Raw genomic sequence first — 26379 nt, 5'->3', positions numbered from 1 at the left:
GCAAATGAACATAAGTCTTAAATTGAGTGAATGGATCAGGGGTCCTCAACGTTTACATGCAGAGTACCAGAGAGTGAATGTTTTAGGCTTCACAAGCCATTACAGTTTCTGTGGCACCTACTCAACCCTAGTACTGTAGTGTGAGAGCAATCACAGACAACATGTAAATAAATAGACACATGGCAGTGTGCCAATAAAACTTTATTTGCAAGAGCATGTAGGGGGCCTGATTTGGCTTGCAGGTCATAGCTTGACAAACCCTGGAATGAATCAGTCAATCTGATAATTTTGCTTCTGATTTCTAGAGGCTATTTCCTGTATTCTATAAAGGAAGGAGTAGGAGCTCATTTCCCTTCCTTTTCTGGAAGCTATATAGTACAATGATTAAAAGCCAGATTCTAGGGAAATAACACCTGGGTTCATATCCTGCTGTTGCCATTGACTTGCAATGTAACCTTTACCTTACGTTTTTTCCTCTGGGAAAAATGATATAATACATATAAGTTGCTTAGTATGGTAGCTGACTCATAGTAACTACTTAATAATTGTTGGTGTTTAGCTAGTACTACAAACAAGTATAGAAAGACATCTTGTTCATCAAGGCCACCCCTGGATGGGTCATTTTGTGTTTTTGTGAGGTTTTTGTTTTTTTTCAATTGCTGTCACCTAATTCTTTCCTCTACCTCTGCAGGTCAAAATCATCATGCTCTTATGTGCTTTGCTAGCTGCTGTATCTTCTCTTCACCTATGAGTGGAACTTGCTGATGGTACTAACTATAATTATTAACTTATACTTGTGCATCCTTGTAGTCTGTGGGATAATAGAGGGCAAGGAGTGCCCCCATGTCTCTATATCCCAGTCCAGTACTGCCCCCAAATAGTGATCAGCAAATGCTTGTTGAGTTACCTAGCTATTACAGAAACGCTTTTTACTATGATGTTTCAAATTGTCCTATTTCTCGTATAGAACCACTATATTAATTCAGATCAGGAAATAGAGCAATCTCTCAATCTAGCTAAACCAGGGTTTTCCCAGATACAACCAACAGGCCAAGCCTGGCCTGCTACCTGTTCTTGTAAATAAAGTTTTTTTTTTTTTTTTTTTTTTTTAGTATATGTGCTGCCGAAGCAAGCACAATAAAGTTTAATTGAAATACAGAGATGCTCGTTTATATATTGTCTATGGTTGGTTTTTCACTACACAACTGAGTTGAGTCGTTGAAACAGAGACCATCTGGCTCACAGGCCTAAAATATTTACAGAAAAAGTTTGTTGACTTCAGGCTAACTCTTTATTAGTACCCTAATATTTGTCATTAGACTGTAGGTGGTTCTGACCTAGTGCTTCAGACTCTGTGTGCAGAGATACAGGGCTGTTTGCCTAGTTCAATACTCATGGTCAAGTGTTAAAGTAATATTAAGATTGAGTGTACTAACTAACAGAAGGAAGTTTCAATTATTGGATTTAAATTTAAATGTCTTCCTAATTGACACTGTATTGGGTTTCAGACATGCTAAAATTTAAGCATAGTATGTAGTTACGGTTCCCGATTTGTTGCCAAGGCACCCTAGGCCATGGCAGCAAAATCCCAGGAGCTCTGCAGGATATTTTAAATTTCCAGGGAAAGCACAATAACCTTCAACACTGACAGGTTGCATGAACTACTAGCTCCAGTGGATCATGCAACTTCCTCTCAGTGATGTCATATCTTGGTGAGGATGGGGTTTGGCAGCTGCTGTGATTAAAAAACACAAGTACCATGTGAGAATCAGTGTGGAACAGGAAATGAGTGTGTTACTATCCAGTGTGATGGCTTGAAGGCTTGAGAATGTGTTGCCTGGTCCATCCGGTATAAATATCCTTGCTTAAGAATGATATAAAATATTCTTTTTTCAATGCCTGTTGAGTTGTTAGAGCACAGCTACTTAATAAGCAGGACTATTAGATATTTTGGCCTGGAGTAACTGTAAATCAAGAAAGTTTTTGGCACTCTGATCTATGGTCTTTACAAGTAGCTATCTGAGTGTCAGGAAGAAGCACTCAATATATTCTGATATTCAAGTGGGACTTTCCTTTTTCTTGGGAAAACACTGTCCAAGTTTTTTCCAAAGGATATAAAACATGCTGGTAGAAGGGAAAACAGGAAATCGATTATCCTAAAACTGGCTGGTTAATATATCCAAAAGTGTAATATATCCAAAAGTATCTAAACCAAAAGGAATAACTTGGATTCAGCTTCTTCAATAAATAATAATTTAATGCTTGTTCTGTGTTGGAGGCATGACACTGAACAGGAAGGCATGTGCTTGCAGGAGTCATTGTAGGAATCATGTTGACAGAGCGATTTGGCTTTCTAAACGTTGAGTCTCTTCCACACTCGGCTGAATTTGATTTTCGAAGGGGATATTGAATGCAGTGCTTTTGCAAGCTGCTCCTCCAGAGAAATCACACTGGTGTTAGATATACACAATCACTAGAAAGACTTTATTACTGAGAATGATTCTTCAATAAACAGACCCCCACGGTCACCCTTTGTCTCAATACCTTCCCCAACAGATATATTTTTTAAACCATGGCAAACACTGCATTTTTTTTTGTTTTGTACTGCCATTAACCAGAATGTTCTCCCTCAGTGATATACTTGATTTCCCTCTCAATTATTTTTTATCTTTTGTGTAACGTAGGCAGCTTCTTAGGTTTCATATTTTTTCATTTTTATAAGAAACACACTGGCCTTTAAAAAGAGAAGAAAAGGATTAGCAGATAAATCTTTAATTAATGGCAGATATAGCTTTTTGTCACCAAGAGCAAGGAGCTCTTATTCCTTACTTTCTGTTAATTGGTCAGATATTCATTCTAAATATCCTGTGTCTTCCAAATTACCTGCTGCTGTTAGCCCAAATAGAAGCCATTTGTATCCACAAAGAGCCCTTCATTTATTTCCTTTTTTCCTCCCTCTTCTCCATACTCATTTTTTATTTGCTACCTTTTTTTTTTTTTTTTTTTTTTTTTTTTACTTTTTCTCTCCTCCTTTCCTTCTATCTCCTTTCCTGGGAATGTCTAGGAAGGATAAAGAGGAGGGCGAGAAAGGAAGTTGCTAAGAGCACAGATGTTGGACTCCATGAAGTTTGCACTGACATTTGTTTTCTCCCTCCTTGGCTGCACTCACTTTACTTGTCCAGACCTTAGTTTTCAGCCTGCATCATGGTGGCAGTAAGATGGGCTCTGTGGGTGGTTGTAAGGATCCACGGAGGTAATATCCATAGAGCACTTGACCAACACCCAACAAAGAGAAGGCTCACAACAGTTATACCTGTGCTTACAAATGCTAGTAAGTCTAGTGATCCTTGTTAAATCTTACAGTTTGTAGCCTTTCCCTTGCTTCCTTAGCAGCAGTATTTGACACAGATGATCTCGCCTCCTTGAGTGTTTTCTTTACTTGGCTGCCAGGGAGCTCCAGTGTCTTGGTTTCCCCCTCTCACCAGCCTCTCCTCAAGGTTCTTTCTGGTTGCATCTTATTCCTTTGACCTTGAATGTTCCAGATGTGTGCTTGGTACTGCTTTCTCCTCTGTCCACAACCACTCCCTTGGGTGGGGATCTCACTTCCACATGCTTTGTTCCGTTCCGCGTGCAGCTCCCAAACCTGTGTGTCCAGGGGATGTACCTCTTCTGAGGCTCATACTTGTTGATCTAGCTCTTGCCCCTTCTCCCCACCTGGATGTCTCCTGGGCATCTTGGATTTTTCCTGCCCACAGCTCAGTTCCTCACCTTCCTCTCAGCCTGCTGCCCTCTCAAGTACCACCCTCATGTCAGATGGCAATGCTGTCCTTCTGGTAGCACAGACCAGAAGCTTGGAGTCACCACTGATGCCTCCCTTTCTCTCACACCTCTCATCCAGTCAATCTGTAAATCCAGTTGACTCTGCTTCAGTTATACCCAGCCTCCAACACACACACACACACACACACACACACACACACACACACATCCCACCTCCACAAACTGCCTCCCCAGTCCAACTATGTGGACTACTATAGCAGCCACCTGACTAGCCTCCTTGCCTCCTTGGAACCTCTTTCCCCATAATCCATTCTCAACACAGCAGCTAGGGTGATTCTTTGAAAATGTATATTAGCTCACATTTTTTCTCCATTCACAATCCTCTGATGGTTCCCATTCTCTAGGAGGGAACCTTTGTTAAGGGTTCCTTATAAAGAACCCCATCTCACTTGCCCTGCTCTACCTGCCCACCTGGTGGCTCTCAGACTTCTCCTATTCTCCTCTTCATTTCTGTGCTTCCAGCCCAGCCAATTTCCTTAGTACTCTGAAACAAGCAGATATTCTCTCCTGCCTCAGGACCTTTGCACTGGCTGTTCTCTCTGCCTGGGATACTTTCCTTTCAGATATGTGCACAGCTAACTTTCTCACCTCCTTTAAGTCTTTGCCCAGATGTTCCTATCTCGATAAAGCCTATTTAAAACTGCATCTCTCGGGGCATCTGGGTGTCTCAGTGGTTGAGCGTCTGCCTTTGGCTCAGGTCGGATCCCGGGATCCTGGGATAGAGTACCACATCGGGCTCCCTGCAGGGAGCCTGCTTCTCCCTCTGCCTATGTCTCTGCCTCTCTGTGTATCTCTCATGAATAAATAAAATCTTTAAGAAAAATTACATCTCTCCACTGAGTCTGCTTCAATAACTTCTCTTAATTTGTTTTAGTTTTTTTTCCCGCATAGCTTTTGAGATATTACCTTCTCACATACTATGGTGTATGTAGGTCTCACATACCTACTCACATACACCATTTATTTACTTATTTGACAGGTTTGTTGTTTATTCCTGTCCCATAGAATGTTAGCATCATAGGGATGGAGGTCTTTCTAGCTTAGTCACTGATGAATCCATGTGCTCCAAACAGGGTCCAACACATAGTAAACGTCATCACCCCCATCACTCTTATCATTGCATTTGTGCCAATAGCTCATTTTGAGCACACATTCCATGGAGCAGGTCCCCTGGCTAGTGGTGTTAGTGATGAATAGTCATTGTTTTAGGGGCAGTTAATTAGACCAAATATTCTTTTCCTTCAGGCAGCTTGTGATTTGATAGCAGAATTAGATCTAATTGAGGAACAAATGTGAATGCTGAGAAATCAAACGGAAAATTAGGATAATATGACTTCATACATATCATTTATTAGGGCCCGAGGAGTAGATTTTGTATTGTTTTGTTTGATTTGTCTTGCTTTTTCATTTCCATTGTGTCTATAATAAGAGGGGGAAAAACTTAAACTGCCTCTAGAAGGATTCAGACGAGTCTCCTGAAGGTTACCTTTTAGGGACGCCTGGTTGGCTCAGCGGTTGAGTGCCCTCCGACTCTTGTCATGATCCCGGGATCCAGGATCGAGTCCTATATTGGGCTCCCTGTGATGAGCCTGCTTCTCCCTCTGCCTGTGTCTCTGCCTGTGTCTCTGCCTCTCTTTCTCAGTCTTGCATCTCTCATGAATAAATAAATCTTTTTTTAAAAAAAGGAAGGTTACCTTTTAGGGATAATGCAGCAAAGCTCCGCTCAGTTGAGAGGTTGCCTTTCCTGCTCACTTGATAACTGGTTATATTTTATGGTATTTTGTGGTCTGCAAATGGCAAGGAAGTATAAAGCTTGTCAATTAAGCTTTTCTCTAGTTTGTTTGGTGTGTTTAAAGATGACCCTAGGGCAGCCCGGGTGGTTCAGTGGTTTGGCGCAGCCTTAAGCCCAGGGTGTGATCCTGGAGGCCCAGGATCAAGTCCCGCGTCGGGCTCCCTGCGGGGAGCCTGCTTCTCCCTCTGACTGTGTCTCTGCCTCTCTCTCTCTCTCTCTCTCTCTCATGAATAAATAAATAAAATCTTTTAAAAAAATAAATAAAAATAAATAAATGACTCTATAAACATGGTAGCCCCCGCCCCTAATGGGGTCGACTCTGTCACTTCTTAGAAAAGAGACACCTGGGTCCCAACCATCCAGATCCCTCTCCAGCCCTATATGGCTGACCCCTAAATGAAGGAAAATGAAACTGCACCCTGACAGAGCTGTACCTGTCTTTGAAATATCCATTGCGGGCCACAGCAATAGCCTCCCTGTCAGCTAAAAGCGTGGTCCCACTCTGGACTGACTCTCCCCGTCCCCTCCCCGGGGTATCCCGTCCAGATTTCGGCAGCAGCTGGTCACTTTTGCTGCCAGGTGACTTCCCATTGGCTCCAGGATGCCACATAAATAGCCCAATGTGTATAATCAGCAAAGGAACATATTGCAGGGGGTTCACTTGATTAGCTTCCAGTCACACATGGCGGCAGCGTTCAGTTCAGCAAGAAGGGGGGTTGGGGGGGGCTGTGTGATGGAGGCCTGGCCATATTAGCTCGCCTCGCTGGGAAGAGGTTATCAGAGCACCAGGGGAAGGTGCCGAAAGTGTATTCTCAGCAGACAGCTTAGAAAGAAAAGTAATTATAGTAATCTCTAGCTCAAAGTCCTTAGTTTATTAACATGAAAATGAGCAAATGCTGAATTCCTTCAGACTTCAGTGGCATGGAGAAGGGCCAGCTCTAGGGTCTGTGCAAGTGGGGGTGCGGCTGCCTTTGCCAGAAGGACATAGTTTTAATTTATTTACAATGTACTTAGTAAAGTGCTCACATTGGCAGCTTTTTTTTTTTTTTTTCCTAGCTTCAAGAGCTGACTTTTAAGTATGAATTCAGTGGAGGTCTTCAGCAAGCTCTCTGCATCTTTTGACTCTGTGAACATCCCACAAGTCACCATGATGCCATTCATCACAAACAGCTGATAGCTAGCTAAGTTAGTAATATTAATTTCTATTGATGCCGTGTACAGATTTGTTCCCCCACCCCCTGCTCTAAGAATTTCTCCTAAGCGAACTTGTCTAGTGAGGAGCGCATTCTGAGAGAAGGCCAGCTCACACATCCCCCTTTCCCATGTCCTGCTGCACTGCTAGGCACCCTGCCTGTGGAGCAAGCAGGGATGCCAGATGCAGATATAGGTACTGAGACTCCCAAGTTCCCTGCCTCCTTTTCCCCTGGTCAGCCAGGTGGCTCTTTAGACAGTGGTTACAAGCAAGCTTCCATCAGGGCACCTCTGTGGCTCGGTCAGTTAAGTGTCTGCCTTCAGCTCAGGTCATGGTCTCAGGGTCCTGGGGTTGAGTCCTGCATCAGGGCTCCCTACTCAGCAGGGAGTCTGCTTCTCTCTCTTCCTCTCCTTTTACCCCTCCCCCGTCTGTGTGTGCTCTCTCTCTGTCTCAGATAAATAGATAAAAATCTTTTTTTTTTTTTTTTTTAAAGAAGCTTCCATCAACACAATGGTACTTCCCAGACTTTCTTAGAAACTCATACCACCACCCCTCCCCAGACAAAGAAAGAAACTCATAGCCCTCAGCTCTCTGGACACAGCCCATCAACAAGCAGGATGGACTCCAGCCCAATTACCTGTTTCAAATCTCCAACAGCCAGGATGGGCTGCAGCCCAGTTACCAGTTCCTTTCATTTTGCAGGCGGATTTGCATGTCTCTAGCAGTCGTTTTGGAAAGAGTTACTCTTATTTTACAGATGTCTCTGCCCAGCCAAACCGTTAAACTCTAACGTGGTTATCTATCATCCTCTGCTGAGAATTTACCCAGCAAGGGCCTGAAGAAAAAAGCCATTTAGGTTTTGTTCCCACAAATGAAATTGCCAATTCTTTTTAATTAGGGCTTATAGGTCGACGAGTTGGCTGCCAGATATCTGGATTTCATGGACCAATAAAATATCAGAAGAAAAAAAATATGCAGTAGCATGGGGTTGGAACATCTTTATTGTGCTTGGTCAGGATGTTAAGAAAAACAAAATAAAACAACCATTATCAACTCTCTATTATCTCACAGAGAAGGGACATTTAATACTAAAGTATAGGCAGTATATTATCTCAGAATAAAAGACGGTCCTCTGAATTGAATGCATTTAACTTTAAGGAAGACTGTGCACTATTATTATTTTGCCCATTTTCCTTGGACTGTGATGGGTTCTCATCAACTAGCTGCTCCACCTGTTGGCATTTGGTGACGACAGGACCCATTAACAAAAGGATATAGGGGGCCCACCACCCAGGTCCTGTGACAAGACAGCTAGAGGATGCTTTGTGGTCCACACACCCAAAGTGCCAAAATTCAGACGCAAGGAGCTGCTCTGAGAAATAATCTGAGACTCAGCTAGCTGAGTTGAGGTCCCTTCCCTTTGAGAGGATCTGTTCTGCAACCCCCTACTCCGCCGCTGCATGACAATTCCACTCCTTTCTCTTTCTTGGTGTATTTTTACAGCTTTGCCGTATTATTTTTGTTCTAAAAAATGACAAAAATATGAGAAAAACAAATTTTTCTATGAACATTCTCTTCCTAGAGAACACATGGCCAAATTCCTGATGTAGTTGTCCCAGCCTTTTTCCCATGCATGTTTGTCACAAAATGAAAGTCCTACCATCTTTACAATCATTTTGCATTTTGACCACTCTTTCTTTTCTATTGCATCATTACCACTTTGTCATGTGATGCAATAGTTCGTAAAAACATAATTTCAGTGATAGACTGGGCCATGTCTGTCTTCTTTGGTGAAATTTCTGTTCATATCTTTTGCCCATTTCATGATTGGATTGTTTGTTTCTTTGCTGTTGAGTTTAATAAGTTCTTTAAAAATATATACAATTTAAATAAATAAATAAATAAATATGAATAAAGAAAGGCATTTCTCCAAAAAAAGAAAAAAAAAAAAAAAAGAGAGAGCCCAAACACTACATGTGTCCACTGGCCATGTGCTGGTGTCACCTTCCCATCACCTGCGAGCTCAGGGTTGAGATGAGCTTGAAAAACGTTCAGCTGTTGGGCTTGTCTATTACCTTAATGATAGTGATGGTACCTTGGGTGTTTGCAAATGTTCAAACTCAACAAATTGTATGTATGAAATATAGGCAGTTCTTCGGATATCATCTGTATGACAATAAAGCTGTTAAAAATAAAATACCTTAGGTGATCAATTGCAAAATAAATGGAATTGCCTTTTTTTTTTTTTTTGCAATTCTTTTAATTACTAATAAGATTTCATATTGTCATTTGTATTTCCTTCTCTGTGAACGACTTACTGGGGCCTGTGCTTCCTTTTGTTTCAAATTAAGGAATTCATCTTTTTCCTTATTGGTTTGTAAGAGGCCTTTTTATATAAGGTGATTAACTTTTGCCATCACCCACAAATATTTTCTTCACTTCTTTATTTGCCTTCTGATCTTCATGATAGTGGCTTTTGCCATGTCGACATTTAAAACTTTTGGTGAGTCAGGTGATCAACTAATTTTCATTATGGCTTCTGCTTTGGCTGATGCTCACTCCTGAAAGGACAACTTGCTTTCCTATTTCCTCATATTTATGCCTCTCTTTCTCTTTTCTCTCTTCACTGTGTCCCTGCATGGTCCAAGGGGCTGGGGAGAGAGGTGGGAGGGCTGGCCAAGGTCGAAGAGCTGGTGTGTTCCTGATTGTTATTTTTCTCTCTGATTTGATTCCTCTCCTGCTTCTTCTCAAATCTCTGTGCCCTGGCTTCTTCTAGTAACTCCATCATATAATCAGATAAAATCTTCTTAGTAGCCTCAATTATAGCTGCTGACAGCTGTAACTTTATAAATAATGACTGGTGTTATCTGTGCTTTGGGCCAGTCCCTCCCCAAGTTCACAGGTGGGCCAGTCCCTCCCCAAGTTCACAGGTGGTCCCCAAGTTCAGATAAAATCTTCTTAGTAGCCTCAATTATAGCTGCTGACAGCTGTAACTTTATAAATAATGACTGGTGTTATCTGTGCTTTGGGCCAGTCCCTCCCCAAGTTCATTGTAGCCTTCACATTTTGTCCTGGGATGATTGGTGAGAAGATCCCTACCTGGGGAGCAGTGATGTTCTGTGTGACCAGCGAGGAGTCCACTTTGGCTGTACTGACAGGGAGGAAGCCTTTTCAAAGCCTATGAGGCTCGATGCTATCAGCAAAGCATGGAAATGCATTTGTCTTCCTTCATCGACTGATTTGGGAATTCCCGTTGTTTGCTTTTCCATAGGTTGTCTCTTGGGAGAAGGGTTTTGTTTCTCTGGTAGGATTCATCCAGCCTGTGGCTGGTTGTGCACTAACCATCAACACATCACTGGGCAGACCATGTCTTCTATTCTTCTGCTTCACAGAAGACCCCAGTTCTCCTCCCATGACTAAACTCTCCAGATGACATTTTATGTATTTATTTGACAGAGAGAGAGAGAGAGAGAGAGAGAGAGAGATTACACAAACATGGGAAGCAGCAAAGGGAGAGGGAGAGGCAGGCTTTTTGCTGAGCGGGGAGCCCGACTTGGGGCTTGATCCCAGGGCCCCAGGATCATGACCCGAGCCCAAGGCAGCTGGTTAAGTGACTGAGCCACCCAGGTTCCCCTCCAGATGACATCTTAAAGGATGCTGAAATGAGTGTGGTCTCTTAAATAAGCTGGCAGTATTATGTTAAAAAAGCATCCTTTCTTACTTTCTGTTATCTCTTGGCCTGTTTCCTACAGGTCCAAGAATGTCCACAGGCTTTTGCTTGGGGAGCGTGCTAAGGAGAAAGTGTTCCTGAACTTGTGACTCGAGGCCTCCTGGCTTTGGAGTCTCCTGCAGTCTCTTTACAATAGTCAGGTTCCGGGCCCCATCCTCTAAAGCTTCTAACTCTGTCTGGGCTCAGTCCCCACATGTCTGTATTTTAACAAGTATCCATGATGATAATTATTATCCACAATGAAGTGTGAGACCCTCTGCCTCAGAGAAGCTTCTTCAAACTCGGGTCTGTGTCCCTGTGAAGCTTGTGTGTGGTGTGACTGCCTTCCTCTCAGTGGAGCTCTCTCGGAGAAGGCAGGTGGGTGATGAGACCGCAGGGAGAGTAAGAGTACACTCTGGGAGGGCGGTTGGGTGGCATGGTCACGTGTAGCTCTTCTCGTGCTCCCTTTCTGCCTTTACAAGTATGTGGAACCATAAAAGAATGTCAGGAGACCATTTCTTGGGCCTGGTGACTAAGTGGTTAAGCTTTATTGGCCAGTGCAGTCCCTTTCTCACACTCTCCTCAGGACTGGGCTTAGACCATGGACTTGGGGGAACAGACAGCCTCACAAGAGAGAGATGCTCTGATTTTGGAGGGTGGGGGTGCCTCTTGCAAGAGCCTGGTCCCATGGCATCCTCGGTTAATACCCCCCTGAGACTCAGAAGAGGAATAAGAATCTGCGTGCTTCCAGGAGGTTCTTGACCTCTGTGGAATTTCCTCAAAGCAGGCCTGCATTCCAAGGTGGGCTCTTGGTAGCAGTAGCATCAGCAGTTCCTAATCTCTCCAGTTTTGAGGCACAAGGAAAGATTCTGAGCTTGTGGAGAAAAGTCTCCCTCCGACCGTCTGCACGGAAAGTCTGCTCACAGTCATGCCTGTTTGCTACCCTTTCTTGGCCTCTTCTCTTTCCTGCTTTTCCCGTCCCTGGCTGCAAGGTGCCCCCTCTCCTCTGGCCTGGAAGGGAGTGGAACAGTACGCACACTTAACTTATTTTTCATGCATTCCAGAGAGAGAGAGTCAGAGCAAGAGTGCTGTAGGCAAGATACTTCTGGTCCTTTCCTAACTACCTTCCATGAATTCAAATCACCCGTTTTAAAGGATGCCAAAGCCACTGCTGAGAGGGGAGTGGGGGAGGGGAGAGGGAAGGGTGTTTGCTAAATATCTTGAAGATGGAGCAGCTAATTCCTTTTTCTCTTAGCCAGACTTAGTTTTTTTTCCTTCCAGAGTCGCATTTCACTGATGGGCATAGGGATCGGCATTTGTTGGCCTGTTGTTCATTCTTATTTTCTAAATTACACCCAATATGTTATCTTAGCAACACTTTCCACAAACAGAAAGTAATGCACATTGCCCCTTTTCACTCTGCTGTTGCTGCTGTTGCTCGTTCCTTACCTTCATTTAAGACAACCGACTGTGGACAATCCAAATAACAATATTTTCGAGCTATTGTTAGAGTGTAGCGACAATTGATTCCTTGCGGTGCTTCCCAGGAAACTGCCTGTGGCTGTAGAATGAAATGCCAACAATAGCGGATTTGTAACCAGGGAGCAGATTCGGGAATGTGAGTGGCAAATTGGGGGAGCAGGGGTTTGGACATCAGGAGCTGGGGGAAAGGTTCACTTATTGACACACAGGGATGATGTTGTTTGTTTAGAAGATGAATCACGATCCTGTTTTCCTTTGAACTCCTTCAAAAGAACTGGCTTCCAGACAAAGGGAAATAGAATACAGCAAGCACTGTCTGTTTTCATAAACTTTCAGCTCTCTCTGTGGCCCGTCCTGTGCTTAAAAGTTGCCGTAGAAAAACATTAAGACATGTTTAATATTCTGCTCCGAATGATCTGATATTCACTGTGATATGTTTTTGGTCCCTATTGATTTCGAAAATGCTGAACACAAATACTTGACATTCGGGAGGGCAAGCAGAGGATTAAAACAGAATTTCTGCCTCCTGCTTGCCGTTGTCTTTGAAGAGATGAAAACGTTCAAGTGAGCAGAATTCCTACAGTCAGAATAAAACATGATTAGAACATTTGGGGAGTGAGATGCAATGTGACTGGGAAAAATGTTAACAGCATAGAGATGATAAATACATTTGCCTAAGACTTTTTATCTCTTATGATGCATTTTATAAATTGGTACCCAGGCAGTGGCCTGCATATATTCTCTTCCCAAATATAGGCAGGCCACTGGTTTTTCCTCCAAATATAACCGTTTATGCAAGTACAAGGATGCATGGGCTAGAGAGTTGCACAAATCACTAACAACCTCATAAATGCAGGCAGCTCAGCGAGGGTTTGATATTGAAGACTAATGAAACCAGAGGAAGCATTTGGGTAAGAAGGCTGTGCTTACTATTATTATTTAGCAGTTACTAAATACTGACAGCGTGCTTCCTAGAGACAACAGCAGACACTGAACCTGCCCAAAAGACTTAAGATAAAAGTAAGACAAAGGCATCAAGGAATGACAAAACCCAAGGGTGTGAGCAAGTACCTGGAACAAGCCATAAGTAGCTGGTGGTGTCTGGTGTCCAGTTTTGAAATTTTGTTCCTTCCTATTGACCCCATAACCAGCCAGTTTCTGAGAGTGCCAGAGAGTGGTAGGGTGCTGGGGAGAAGCCACAGGCAGAAAAGGACCTAAAGGAGGGGGAGGATGAGTCAGGATGCTGGAGGATGAGGAAGAAAGGTGCAGAGGCATGAAGGTACATGAGTGCTTCCTCTAATGGGGCAGAGAGTGTCCCAATCTTGTCATGATGAATCAAAGCCTTTCCCTCTTCTGGAAAATGACTTGCTTAACTCACTTAGCCACATGCTCTACATCCAAACTGCCCAGAAGCCATTTCCTTGTGACCTCTTCTCTTATTCCCCCTGACAACATATGTACCACTTTCTACCTTGTCTTGTGTCTGACCTACCTTCCCTATTAGGCTAGTAGCATTCTGTTCTAAGCCATACTCCATTTATTGGTGTGGTTCTCAGGAGTACTTCTTCTGAATGGAGACTTTATCGAGCCGGATTTGATGTGCCTGCTGTGTGCCTTTGGCTGAGTTACTAACCAACCACTCCATGCCTCAGTTTATAGTCTACGTAAAATGCAAATTATAATACTGATTTCATCCTGGATTGCTAGGAGATTAAATGAGGAGGAGATGTATGAAAGGGCCTTAGCATGTGCTAAGTCATGTTAATTTAGCTATTGCTCTATCCTTGTAAGTCCCACCCCACAACAAGGGTGCTTTATGAGATACTTTAGGCCCTAGTTGAATGGATGACCACAAACGGGCCAACCAAAAGCATCACATTAGCCATGATGTTAAATTGTGTGTTTATGGGGAAGCTTGCGTGTTCCTCACCTGTGTGTGACACAGGCATGCTCCTTAAGGAGCAGAACCCTTTCCTAGTCTTTATGATCTCCCTGTACCAACTAATCATAGTTGGGGCAACAGGGGATGGGGGGTACTGGGGAATGAGGTTCAGATTTGTCCTGACTCACATAGCTTGTCACCTTCAGCTGCCCAATCCCTTATGTCCCCTCAAATGTTTGCTGGGTGAGTGCTAAGCAGTCATTCTTGTCCAAACGTGGTTTTTCCCACTAATGTTTTTTCTTTGTTGATTTGTGCTCTTCAGCCTGTTTTTGCACACTCCCAGGCTGACTGTACTGTCCAGTTTGGTGGCTGTGAGCCGTATATGGGTACTTAAGTTCACATTTAAGTTCATTAAAATTAAAGAAAATTCAAAAGTTAGTTCCTCAATCACACTGGCCACATTTCAAGCATTCAGTAGTTATATTTAGTTCATGGTAATCACATTAGCCCAATATATAATGTTTTCCTCATTCCAGAAAGTTCTATTGGGCAGCACTGCTCCACAGAATGCCTCAAATAAATAACAGTTAAGATGCGGGGCTTTATTTTTTTCCGATACACATGGTTATACCCTTAGTGTTTTATAATTTATGAAACGTTGGCTAACCAGTTGGTAGAAGAATGGCAAATAGTTAAAAGAAGATTAAATTTTGATGTAATGGACTTTATAGGGGATGTTGGGTTTTATGACAAGTGCTTTCTGTGAGTTGTCTCACATGATTCTTATAGCAGCCCAGTGAGGTAGGTACTATCAGCAGCCCCTTAAATAGGGTTGGAAAGTCGCTGGTCCGAGGTTTCACAACTGGTCGGTGGAAGAATGTGATCCTAACACCAAGCCAGTGGACTCCAGAACTCTAGCCCTTAGCTGTTGAATTGCCTCCCACAAAGTCACAGCAAGTTCTCAAAGGTATGAGCTGTCAATTCTAAAGGCAGAGGCAGCAGGATTCTCTGTTCTGGATTTAAATGGAACTGGGCCACGGTGAAAAGAAGTCAGAATCTTTTCATAGTGCCTTTTTGGCAACTGAACTGAAATTTCTTTGTAGGCCTTAAAAATTCTCTCTGGTCCTATACATTGTCTTTATTTCTACCAACAAAAATAAGTACAGTCCATCAAAAAAAGATCATCTGATAGTCAAAAGTGGATCAGAGATAAAGAGGATTAAGGTGTACAAACTTTTAGTTATAAATAGATCATGTGGATGAAAAGGACAACATAGGAAATATAATCAATAAAATTGTAATAATGTTGTATCATGATTACACTTACCACAGTGATCACTGAGTCATACACAGAATTGTTGAATCAATATGCCATACACCTGAAACTAATATAACACTATATGTCAATTATGCTTCAATAGTAATTTAAAAAAAATGTAAAAGCAATGCAACAATGTCAAAAGCTATTAAAAAAAAAAGTAAAAGAAAGAATAAAGTATTCTGTATATAGATGGGCCAGAGAGACAAATTGATTACGAACACACTTTGAGAATTATGCGGTCTTTAAATATTGACTGCACCATTTTTCTACCTCTATGGCCTTGGGCAAATTAACTACTCTAGCCTTCATCTATAAAATGGGAATAGCTATAATATATGCCTTATAGATCATGTGAGTATTTAATAAAATAATTCATGTCAATCACATGTAAAAATATTCTGTAAATGTTAGCTTCTGCTAAAAAGAATGGGTCAAAAACAAATTACATGAGAAGCTGGTTATGTTAAGGTTTTGAAAACTAGTGATCTTAATGAAAATAAAATGAGCCCTACTAACTACAAGAAGCCAAAAGTTGTTTGCAAGAAACTGTAGGAATTCTACTGGGCTTCCCCATTCTCTCTGTACCCAGCATACCTAGCTCCTGTTCAGAACATGTGCTTAAAAGATGTGAATACGGGGACACCTGGGTGCCTCAGTGGTCGAGCAGTTGAGCGTCTGCCGTCGACTCAGGGCCTGATCCTGGGATCTGAGATAGAGTCCTGCATCGGGCTCCCTGCAGGGAGCCTGCTTCTCCCTCTGCCCATGTCTCTGCCTCTCTGTGTGTCTCTCATGAGTGAATGGGTGAAATCTTTAAAACAACAACAACAAAACGATGTGAACACATGTTGAGAAGTTCATTCCCTATAAAAGGTCATTTAAAAGTTTTACCATGAAGTTTGCCTTGTTCAAGGCCATCTACACAAGATTCATTTGGGGGGCTAGAATTTACCATTAAGAATCTTATAGGACTAACTCTATTCCAACAAAATAAATGCACAAGTAGTTTCCAGATTCTCGAGTAGTATTGTTTTCTTCAAAATACCTAGTGTCCCCACAATTGGAATGGTGGCCTATTACTCAGATTAAAAAAAAAAAAAAAGCTGGACAAAACTATTTCTGTGCTGGGTATGGGATAGTGCTTTGATCCACATTTGTTATCCTCCTACCAGGTTTCTTTTGGAATTACCAAGAATCCCTGCACAATGTTCCCATTTTTGCAAGGGTCTCTTTTTTCTGTTGATATCTAGGAAGAAGATGCCACATAAAAAGTGGTGGTGTTCACATGTTGTACATATCTCCACACTGAAATTTTGTCATGAGTGTCCCTCAAGCTGGAAAATGTTCCAGTCGGAGGCTCAAAATAGAGTCCAAAGGGAAGTGATGGTTAGAGATAAACATGGGCTTTGGGGTGTAGACAGAGTTATTAACCAAGAGCCACATTTGTTTGCAGCACTTTTAACTACTCCAGAAATCTTGAAGTGACTTAATTCATTGTCCAAATCCCTACCTCAGCCCCCAGGTAATCACTAGAGTAATGAAAAATACTACATTCTCTCTTTCTTTTCCTAAGCTCACTTTAATCTTGATCTTTGAAAAGTAAATGGTTTTTCTTGTGCAAACAGCTTCATAGAAATGTCAAATCTGGCACCCACAGTCTATGCTGAAGGGGGAGACTGGGTACAAAAGGCTCAGTGCTCAGGGCCTGGGCTTTGAAATGACTCCAGCTGTATTGCCAATGCAAATGCAGGAGGGGAAAAATTACTGGAACAAATTGAAAGGTTATTCAGACTGGAATTTAGAATCTCAATAAAAAAGGCTTTTTATAAGCCAAAGCCCTCGGAGTAACCGGATCATTTAAAAATACATCTTTTCTGCATTAAATGTAGTGTGACAGCCGCATTAGAAATGCTGCAGTCCGTTCCTTAAACATTTTTAACTGACTTGTAAGGACAGCTAAAATCTTCGGGGGGGGGGGGGGGGGCTGGTGAGGGGATGGCGGAGATGCTGGATCTCCTCTCTGTAAATAGTTTCCATTTCTTTATTTTTGCCTAATTTTTGATACCTGAATGGGTTTTCGCCTTTCCCCCTGTGGCTTCCTGCAGGATTGGTGATCTCTGTGGGCTGTGTGTCTTGATAAAAATTTGTTGAGCTAGTCATTTCCTTTTTTGGACTTAGTAGAAACAGTCTTTCTGATCACCCAGATGTTGGTGATCAGAAATAGCACATAGTTGTACTGGGGTACAATCTTTTTAACGAGAGGTAGTTAGGCCAAGAGACACAAACATAACTCACCTAATGTAAGGCAGTGACCCAAATGTGGGACTCCCTTCCCATTGTTTAAAATCTGGAAAGAAATGATCCAAATCCACTTGTTGTTGAAGTGCATGGCAGTTCTCCCCACCAGCCCCACCCCAGAAACTTCTATTTCTTTGAACTGCGTGGAAGACTATTTCAAGGGGAGAGATCCCTGTGGACAGTGGAGAGTGAATTGGAGTCAAAGCAATGGACATTCCCAGTGGGGTCTCACTGCGTCCCGCACCCTTCCGAACACAGGGCTACAAGGGCCCCTCTGAGTGTCGCTGGCACAGCTCCTGAACTGCCAACCTCATGGGTACTTCTTCCTATTTCTAAAAGTGGCTCAGTCATCAAAAGATTGAGCTCATTGTTTTTAATTGGTGCAGTATTTCAAATGTCCTGAATACTCACTGTCTGGAAGTAGTAAATAGTCACACTTTACCATTTTTATTTTAACTCTTTGGCCTTATTTTAAGTCCTTCCTTTCTCTTTCTCCAAGAGTCATTTCCTTTCTCCAGGCAGTTAGCTCTTAGTGTGGCCAAGTGTAATTGTTTGTATCAGTGTCTTAGGAATTCTGTTCTTGAATTTGAGTTGCAAGGTAGCTTCTCTGTAGACCCCGATCCCTGTTCCTGGGGCACGATAACGTCATCTTTTTCCACCCCTAGTGATAGAGCCAGCACTGCAGGGAATTCTCACAAGTTTTGTTGCCATTATTTGCGTGTGTGTGTGTGTGTGTGTGTTTTGAGGGAGTGATGACTGCATAGTTAAAAAAAAAAAAAATGAACTCAGGAGTTTCAGAGAGCACACTAACAGTGTCTTTTCTCACTGATGACCAGTCTCTATGATGAGTATTTTAGCACAGGATCATTATTTCATTCAACAGTTGGAGCCTCCCCCCTAATTGTTTCTGTAACCAAAACCTTTGCCTTAACCTTGTTTAGATTATCTGATATAATTTGTAAAATAATAAGGCATCTTCCTGGTTAGAATGTAAGTTGCTTTGAATAATGTGCTGATCCCAACTTAATGAGCTTGCGATTTGGTGTGAAGATTTGTACCTGAAGACCATAGCTTTGTTCATACCCGAATAAGCACTTCAGTGATACTGAGGTTCATCCTCTATGAGGAACCATGGCTTCTTTTCCCATCGCGCAATCCTCATACAAGAATAGACTGATCGGCTCTGGACTCTCTGCCTTTTGTGCGATAGCACCACTACTAGCTCATTCATGTGTTTTAGGCACCCTCATGTTCACATACTGTAAAGCTAAATGAACTAGATCCTCATTCCTGCATTTAAGTCCAGTTCTTTCATGATCCAGTATCTTTTTCACTAGAAGCATGTCCAGGAAGACCCGGCAATGCCTTACTTCATTTTATCCAACAAAGCCAACTTTTGACACAAGGAGATAGTATCCTCCATTTTCTTCAGCTAAACTGGAGTTTGGATAAAGCTATGTACTGGTTCTGTTCCTGAAACTAACATTTCAACAGATGGTTGGCATAGGGTGCCTCACCCCCTAAAATGACATTTTTGTTCTCCAAATATTGGCAGATCTCAACAACCTTGTTCAGCATGAAATAAGTAATGCATGATGTTGCCATGTTTTACATGTACCAATGCTTGCCTAGCATTACGCAGTTACCTCTTTCCCTTCCATTCAGGAATTCCTGAATCCTTTAGAATACAAGTGGGTGCGGTGACATTATTAGTAGTAGGATTAGAATGTGTATTTATTTAAAATATTCTCAGATTCAGGTTCTTTGACTTTCATTAGTTATTAATCACCCATAATCCATAGCAGGTTGCCATTGAGACCAACTTGCCCTTGAGTGGCAATGCCTCTGGAGACTGTACCTTTACCTAAAGTGCTGTACAATTGCTTGCCTTTAAAAATGATCCTGTAACTCTTTATTGGGGGCACTGTGAGAACTGAAGCTCTCCAGCTTTAGACCTTCATTCTCAGGGTGAAGAGCAGTGGGAGGCTTTGATAACTTTTACAGCACACAGAGGGAAACATTTTTGCACAGACTATGCCAGAATCCCATGCTCTGTGGGCAACATAATGGATTTCATTCAGAACCCTGCACAGGCCAACTGTCATGATATGGTTGGGAAGCTTTCCATCAGCTACTGTGAGCTCCATCACTCTGTTCCCTACCTCCGTTTTTGGCTTCTCCATTCTCGGTCACATTTTACAAAGCAGCCAACCATCCAGATTGGGATTTCATGCTCTGCTGCACTGTTGCCTGAGTTATTTCTCTTACAAAGACCTCCTTTACAAAGTCCTTAATCTAAGTAATGCATAGAAGGTGTATTAAGGGGTAACAAGTGAAAGAAGGCAAGAACCAACAACTTCCTGAAAATTTTTATAGTTAGAGCATTTCCATGAAGGCCCAATGATTCATTAGAGTGAGTCCAGACAAAAGTCCCACCTCCCAAAACATATGTAGTGAATTCAGACCTAATTGGCCATGGTCCAGTCCAGTTCTAAAGGGGACATTCTTGGCATTTTGGAGGTCAGAGGAGAGATTTGATTTGAAGCTTGTCATGTGTGTTTCCCACATGTTATATTTAAGTTTGTTGATTACATTCATTGGATGTGCCCATTGCCTTTTAATTTCTGGACAAAGTTCATATAAATTGGTCAACCCTGGCTTTTTATGCCATCAGTCTAATGACTCAATGCAAAAGATATCTACATCTTTGTGCCAATCTATGAAAAGGCTTCATAGAGCAACCTAGAGTTTGAGAAAGAGATCCTACATTATAGTTTAAGATTGACATTGGGTTTGTTGGCTGGAAAAGACCCCTGACTCTGTCTTTCATCTGTGGAATTTTCTTTGTAATCCCAATGCTACATATGGCTAATGTTTCCAAAGCTTACCTGGAAGCCATATTATGAAAAAGCCTGTGAGTGAGGGCAGCTTTCCATAGGATTCTTGCTAACATATTGAATTTCCTTGGCCAACTTATCCAAGAATTTCACTGTGTGGGGTACATAAAATGCTGGGGGTCGGGAGGATTCTGGGGCATACGGCTGCCTGAGATTTTGTTTGCTTGTCTGACTTCAGCAGGGAGGTGAGTTGAGAACAGTGAGTAGTATGTTCTATTTATCTATCAGAGGAAGCATTCATCTGATGGAAAGGTACCTTCAAATACTGTTTTCATTCCCTTTTTCCAATTGGAATTGGATCCCAGCTATAATAATCAAAGCTTGGATATGTGACTTCAGGTCCACCTGTATCCACACAGAAGCTTTGGATATGCATTGTTTAAAGCTTTGAAATACTACCATGTTGGACAATGGATAAGGGTGAAATCCAGAAAAGGTAATTATTTATATGAAGCCAAAAGTCAGGGATATGGGAAACAATTCAAGGAGCCCAGAGGCCTTATATTCCTTGCCTTGATTCAATTGAAGGATATATAAAACCATCGAGTGAAACTTCTCTGGGTCTGCAACTGAATAATTTGTTTCAACTTACTGATCTATTATCTCTGAGAATGAGAAGTTGCTGGATAGTATCATATTATATATACAAAGGTGTTATTTAATTTGGTAGCAGGCTACCAAACTGCTGTTCAGGCTGCATATCTAATAAAATATAGAAATTTCAATTCAATTAGACAAGTTTTAAGGTTTAGATTATTAGCTATTTGGCTTATTCTGTAGAGCCTACCAAAGACAAAGTGACAGAAAAATAACCCAAATAAACACTTTTTCGAAAGGATGGAATTGAATAAGATCCTTTTGATTGGAGACCTTGGGATTACTGCCAAACTGGATTTTGGGTTGTTTATAATAGGTACATGTTGATTGAGCAGAGATGCATGAAATCTGGAATCCTAACATGAATACCCATAGCTTTGGCCCAAGTATGCAGGAGCCAGAGGGCAGGGATTATTTGGAAAAGAGATAGATAGCTAACTTTTTTAAAGAAGAATGCTTTTAAATGCAAATGTGTAAGTTAAGCATAATTTAAGTGCCCACATCCCAAGAGACCCAACAATTTCCTCCAACACCTCAGTTCTTGGTAGAGGAGTGAGATCCTAACAAGCTTACCTTGGCTTCTAGTTACAGATTTTTTCCTCCTTGCCCAATTTGGTGACTAAAATCTTGGATCTTAAGATTTCCTCTTTTTATTTAACTTCATCAATTGAAAAGACATGGTTTTATTTTCCCACTAGTTCTGGTATGATGAGACGAGACCAATCTTAACTATTGTTTACATCTATTCATCAACCCTAAAATCTCATTCTGACCCATCCTCATTTTTAAACTTCAGTTGCAGACTGCTTAAAATTTTATTAAAAAAAAAAAAAAAAAAAGGCCAATGCTTAGTACCTGGTAGAGATCCTGTCTTCCAAAAACAAAATATGCCTTTGTTTTTCACCAAAAAAGGACAGAAATGTGAGAGACAAAAATCATAGAGTAGATTTATTCATTTGTGAAATATCCATGTATTCATGCATTGAACAAGTACTCATTGAGCAGTTGTGTACCGACACTGAATTACCACCTGGCCAGTTATAACACAGGTGAACAATGGTTACTGAGGAATCAGGAAATAAGCAAACTCCAAGTGGTATATTTCATAACAAATGTGATAAGCATAACGAAGGAAAAGCAAAAGTCTTGTTGAGAGATTTGTGTTAATAAAATTAGGCTGGACTATGTTGCAATAATATGTATAATACATTTACAAAAACAAGTTTTATTTCTTCTCACATACCAATGTGATAAGATTCGTTAGTTTTTTTGGGAGGTGTCTATCCATCCTTCCATCGTTGGTACACTGACTTCAACATGTGGTTTCCATAATTGTGTCGAGAGAGAGGAAGATTGAGGAGTATTAAATAGGCATGGTTTTGGCCAGCTAGGAAGTGGGTATATCATTTCTGCTTATATTACATTGGCCAGAACCTAGCCACATAGACCCAACCTAACTTTGAATGAGACTGAGAAACACAATCCTTGTGAGTGCCCAGAAGGAAGAAATGGGGATGGTGAGCATCTTTATACAAATGGAAGACTTCATTTAGACTAGAGACTCCAGAAGATATTTATACAAATATTTTTCACCAGGAATTAGAATATTAAATATAGCCACATTAGCAGAACATACATTCTTCTCAAGTGCACATGGAACATTCTTCAGGATAAATCACATGACAGGTCACAGAATAAGTCTCAACAAATTTAAGAAGATTGAAATCATAACAAGGATCTTTTCCAACCACAATGGAATGAAACTAGAAATCAATAGCTGAAGGAAAACTAGAAAATTCACAAATGTGTGGAAAATAAACACACTTTGAACAACTAGTGGGTCAAAGAAGTCAAAAAAGAAATTAGAAAATATCTTGAGACAAATGAAAATACAACACATCAAAACTTATGGGAGGTAGTAAAAGCAATATTAAGAGAGAATTTTATAGTGATAGGCATTTATCTCAAAACAGAAGAAAGATTTCAAATAACCTAATTTGACACCTCAAGGAACTAGGAAAAAAAGAACTAAATTCAAAGTTAGCAAAAGGGAAGAAATAATAAAGATTAAAGCAGAAATGAAAGAAACAGATAATTTAAAAAAATCATTGAGACTAAGTTGATTTTTGTATAATTAGACTAAGGAAAAAGAGAGAAGACTTAAATTAAGGTCAGAAATGAAAGAGGAGGGATCCCTGGGTGGCGCAGCGGTTTGGCGCCTGCCTTTGGCCCAGGGCGCGATCCTGGAGATCCGGGATCGAATCCCACATCAGGCTCCCGGTGCATGGAGCCTGCTTCTCTCTCTGCCTCTCTCTCTCGCTCTCTCTCTGTGACTATCATAAATGAATAAAAAAAAAAATTAAAAAAAAAAAAAAGAAATGAAAGAGGAGGCATTATAGCTGATGCCACAAAGGGAGAATAAAAGGATCCTAAGACATTACTATGAACAGTTATCATCTATCAAAGTGGATAGCCTAGAAGAAATTAATGAATTCTGAGAAGGATACAATCTACCAAGACTGAATCATGAAAGTCTGAACAAACCAATAATTGGTAAGGAGATTGCATCAGTCACCCAAAACTTCCCAAAAAAGAAACACCCAAATTCAGAGGACTTCACCACCACACATTTAAATAAGACTTAGTGTCAATTTTTCAAGAATCAGGAACAAAGAAAGGATGTGCATTCTCAGCACTTCTATTCAGCCCAGTACTAGAAGTCCTAGCCAGAGCAGTTAGGCAAGAAAAAGAAATAAAGGGAATTCAAAACAGGAAGAAGTAAAATTATCTATATATAGATGACATGACCTCACATGCAGAACACTGTCAAGACTCTCCACCACCCCCTGCCCAAAATCCTGTTAGAACTAATAAGTGTGTTCAACAAGGTTGTGGGATACAGAATCAATATACAAAAATGAGTTATGTTTTTATACACTGAAAACAAACTTTGTGAAAGAGAAATAAAGACAATAATCCCATTTATAATGACATAAAATAGAATAAAGTACTTAGGAATAAAGTTACCTAAGGCAATCAAAGACTTGCATGCTGAAAACTGAATAAAGATTGTTTGGGATGCCTAGGTGGCTCAGTGGTTGAGCATCTGCCTTTGACTCAGGGTGTGATCCTGGGGTCCAGAACCAAGCCCTACATCAGGGTCCTACAGGAAGCCTGCTTCTCTCTCTGCCTATGTCTCTACCTCTCTCTCTCCTCTCTCTCTCTCTCTCTCTCTCTCTCCTGAATAAATAAAATCTTAAACAATTGTTTCTTTCTCCCTCCTTTTACACAATAAATATTAGACTTGTTAAACAAAACCTCTTTTGTAATGAAAGAAATAATAGGGATGAGTGACTTTGGCAGGAAGATAAAATGTACTAAGAGTGTGGGCTCTCAACACTGTGGTTCAGGTTCTGACTCTATTACCAATTGGTTGATGATAGGCAAGACTCTGCAATGCTTAGATTTCATCTGTAAAATAGAGATTATTGTCATAATTTCTTCATCTGAAAAATAGGGATCATGATCATAATAAAACCTACCTGTACAACCTACCTGTTATAACAAATTACCACAAATGTAGTGACTTAACTCAAATTTCTATAGGTCAGAAATCTGACATGGATCACATTGAGCTAAATTCAAAAGGTCAGGAAGGCTGTATTCCTTTCTGGAGACTCTAAAAGATAATTTCTTTTCCAGTTTCTAAAGATTTCTCACATTTCTCAATTCATGGCCTTCTTCCATCTGCAGAGCCAGAGTGGTCAGCTGAGTCTTCCTCATAAAATAGTACTGAATTTGATGCCCTCTTCCACTCTAAAGGACCATTGGGGTTCCATTGGTCCAGCAGGGTAATTCAGAATCATTTCTCTATTTTAAGGTCATCAGATTAACAATCTTAATTACATATGCCACTTTAATCCCCCTTTGTCATGTAACATAACATAATCATAAATTCCAGGGGCTAAAATATGGATACTTTATTGGGGATGGAAGAAGGAGAATGAATTACACTGCCTATTGCACCACTGTATAGTAATGTTATGACAAATAAAATGGCTTAGAACAGAGCCAGTCACATGCTCAATGTCAGACATGACCCCATTTCCATTTCTCCAATTTCATTTCACGAAATTGTTTTTCCAGAGGGGCAGTTGTTTTGCTGGTAGTTGGGTCTTGAGGAAGAATCGCGCACTTCCTCCCTCACTGGTAGAAGTGATGATAAATGGGATGATAAGAGTGAGAGCTAGTTCCTCCTTGAGTTCTGCATTCTGCTTTCCAAAGCCAAAGCTCAAGGCCTGAAATTCCTTTGGAATTGTGTGATTCTGCAAAGAAAATGTATGGTTTGGGCAAAGCCAATTTTATGAATAAGAAGAATGAAACAAATTGAGTAAGATCCAAGAAGATATCATTATCCTCACAGAAGAATAGCTGGTAGAAAGGTAAGGAGCCACCCACTCTGGGTTATCATTAACCCATATAGGAGTCCAGGGTGTGATTAAGATAATGGACTCTTGAATTGTAATCCCCTATCTTCTCACTAGTTGGATGACCTCAAGCCTTAGTTTACCTGTTTGTTTTATGTGAATAAAAATAATTCCTACCTCTTAAGAGATGAGGACTAGATGAGCTAATACAGCCAAAGTACTTGGCACACGGCGGGCCTGGCAGTAAGTGCTAGATCAAGGATAGGTCTGGGATGTTTTGTTTGTACTCAGGAACTTGTTGAAAATAATTAGAGTTGAAACAGCCATTCCCCTGCCAGTCTGGGGCCAAGCTAGCAGGATTCTGAGCATTATTTTCAAAATCCTATTCTCATGTAGTTAAATCTCAGAGTGAATGTTTATTCCATTAAACATTCCTCCCCAGATTGCATCATATGTAATTATGAGATGAATATGTCTGGAGAATGAAAGTAGCCATTGTTCAAGTTTTACATAGGTGATGATAGTTTTTGAATCGTCTTTGTGGAGAGGAGGATGGATTTGTTGGTTAAGGTGGATTATGACAATTGGACCAAGGGATAGAGAGCAGAAAGCCCCAACTTCTTGGTTGGAAAGAAATATGTTGTAGGACCTGGACTCAGTAGGAGTAATATCTTGAGCTGTTTTCATCCCACAGCAGGAATAACTGAAGATAAAGACAAAGATGATGAAAGACAAGATGATATTTTAATGTCACCAGTCCAGGAAACAAGAGTGCTGTTGTTTGCAGACAGCCTTTGTTCATCCGGGTGAGATTAGCAATGGCATTAATTTATTCAAGATTATAGTTCAGAAGGAAAATCATCAAAGCTGGAGCTTTTTCTTTAAGGAGCACATTGTACTGACTCTGGGTGGTGGTGGGGTGACGCTGTGCTCTGAGGCCAAGGA

General features: G+C 41.1%; 1 protein-coding gene and 2 long non-coding RNA genes across 12 annotated transcripts in view; 1 reads left to right on the top strand and 2 right to left on the bottom strand.

Moving 5' to 3' along the window:
* Window positions 1-26379, top strand: part of CACNA2D3 (calcium voltage-gated channel auxiliary subunit alpha2delta 3) — a 946725-nt gene that overhangs the window by 605143 nt on the left and 315203 nt on the right. The window lies entirely within an intron of this gene.
* Window positions 11062-15294, bottom strand: LOC119864676. The gene is made up of 3 exons (XR_005374886.1): window positions 15225-15294; window positions 11983-12592; window positions 11062-11544 (listed from the first exon to the last, which is right to left on the bottom strand). It is a non-coding gene; the product is annotated as an uncharacterized LOC119864676 (long non-coding RNA).
* The window catches only part of LOC111091313, a 32455-nt gene continuing 31048 nt past the window's right edge, over window positions 24973-26379 (bottom strand). The window contains exon 5 of the long non-coding RNA XR_005374885.1: window positions 24973-25332. This is a non-coding gene — a long non-coding RNA (uncharacterized LOC111091313). The remainder of the gene's footprint in view (window positions 25333-26379) is intronic.

This window comes from Canis lupus, chromosome 20 (genome assembly GCF_011100685.1).
Source record: "Canis lupus familiaris isolate Mischka breed German Shepherd chromosome 20, alternate assembly UU_Cfam_GSD_1.0, whole genome shotgun sequence".
Lineage (NCBI taxonomy): Eukaryota > Metazoa > Chordata > Mammalia > Carnivora > Canidae > Canis > Canis lupus.
Note: the sequence above shows the minus strand (reverse complement) of the source record. Positions and strands in the feature narration are given on the sequence as shown.